Raw genomic sequence first — 2,028 nt, 5'->3', positions numbered from 1 at the left:
CGCAAGAGTAGTGTTGAGAGAAGATTAAATGTGATGTACATTCAATGTTTCAAGATCATTAATGATGGGGGAATATCAAGCAATAAATAACGATTAATGACATTAAAGTAAATAAAGAGAATGATTCACCCAATATTGAATAGGGTGGATGATTCTTCTTTGTAACAATGATGAATGATAGACAAATACTAGAATGTTGAAGACCCTTCTCGGATCTAATGAAAAAAGTGTGGAATAGTAGACAATCGAATCTCTTTAGAAAGGTAATGATTGTCTTTTATCTAGAGAGAAAGTCTGTTTTTCAAAGAATGTTCTTATTCTAGAATATTGCATATCCCTCTCCCTCTATCTCTTTTTCTATTTATATGGGACATTCCTCAGTCAACCCTAATAGTACATACACCAAGAATATTCAATAGAATATTTTTCTGAATATTTTATTATAAAAATTAGTTGTTAGCACTGCTTTTGATACTCGACCTCGGCCGTTATTGACTACTCGGCTATGAGCCCCGTTATCTACTAATCGACCTCAACTATATCGCTTTCCACGATACCGCTTCATGCTAAATCCCACTTAGGTAGATTTTGACCATGAAGAACTCAGATAGCACACATCGTACATCCAGGGAATATGCAGTTCGACAAATAAAATAATAAGACTCAACCGTAGGAGCTCTTCAAGAATATACAGTCATATTTACTTATCAAGGATCCAAAAACAGTCTCTCAAAATTGACATGTCCTATGACAAACATAAATAAAAGGTTTTGCAATCATTAGATAGGAGAGAAATTTAAGTGGATACATCAATTTGTAACAAAGTACACACATTAAGTTCATGAATTTTAGGGACTAGATTGGTATTCATATTTATCAATTGGTATTAGGTGAAATCACGTGTCGTTAAGACCATATTATAAGTTTAATTGTTATTCAATTTTAAGGGTAAACAATTTCTAAATCCATGATACAGTAAAAGAGAAAATAAATGTAAAATGCCAACGTTTTTGCAAAAGGCAGAGGGCCAGCGCAGAGCTGTTGATTTTCAGAGACTGCGACATCAGCCGGCTCCATTGAGTGTTATCTACATTAGCAGAAAACTCAACAAGAAAATGAGAACCAGGCGATGAAAATACTATAATACTATATATATATATATATATATATATATATATATATATATATATATATATATAAATTAGGATTAAAGTTGCATAAATTTTATATAAATATTTTATTTTAACCCACTTGACAATTATTATTTTACGACTAAAGTTATTTACTTCTAAGATTGAACCCGCTTGCACAAAATCCTTGATCCGCCACTACCACCAACCAAATACTAACAAAGATGAAGCAGAAAACTCAACAAGAAAATGAGAACCAGGTGATCATACATAAACCAGCCTCTTTATCTACATACCCTTTATATACGGTCAGAATCGGGCTTGCCTAATTTCATACGACTAACCAAAATCGGGACGGAAGATCAAGGCCCAGCCTCAGTTATATCGGAACATGGTACAAAGATGGATTGGTAAGCTCGCGGATCAATGGCCGATCAGGATCGGCGTCAATTCGAGACTGAAGCAGAGATTGAGCAAGATCGAAGGAGGCCTGCTACGCCGAATAACAGAAAGCCGAGATATCCGTGATCGGGCGAGGATTGTGGCGGGAATCTCAGCACATATCAAGTTAGGATGGGATATTTAGACTATCATGGGATTTACTTCTGTAATTAGAATTATACCATAAATAAGATTCCTCTGCTATATAAAGAGGGTCTTAATCCTTTTGTAACCATCATACATTCATGCATATCAAAGCAATATATCATATTTTCTCTTGCAAGCTCTGTTGTTAAAGTCCATACTTTTTAATAACATATTTAGCTGTTCGAGGGCGGTCTAACTCGAGGGTCGTGGTTGTTCATCACATTGGTTAGCTTTATTTACAATTAATCCCTAGCATTAATTCTGATATTTATCAGTTAGTGCTAAGTGAAATCACATATCCTTAAAACCA

The sequence above is a fragment of the Nicotiana tabacum genome, unplaced genomic scaffold (genome assembly GCF_000715075.1).
Source record: "Nicotiana tabacum cultivar K326 unplaced genomic scaffold, ASM71507v2 Un00280, whole genome shotgun sequence".
Classification (NCBI taxonomy): Eukaryota; Viridiplantae; Streptophyta; class Magnoliopsida; order Solanales; family Solanaceae; genus Nicotiana; species Nicotiana tabacum.
Note: the sequence above shows the minus strand (reverse complement) of the source record.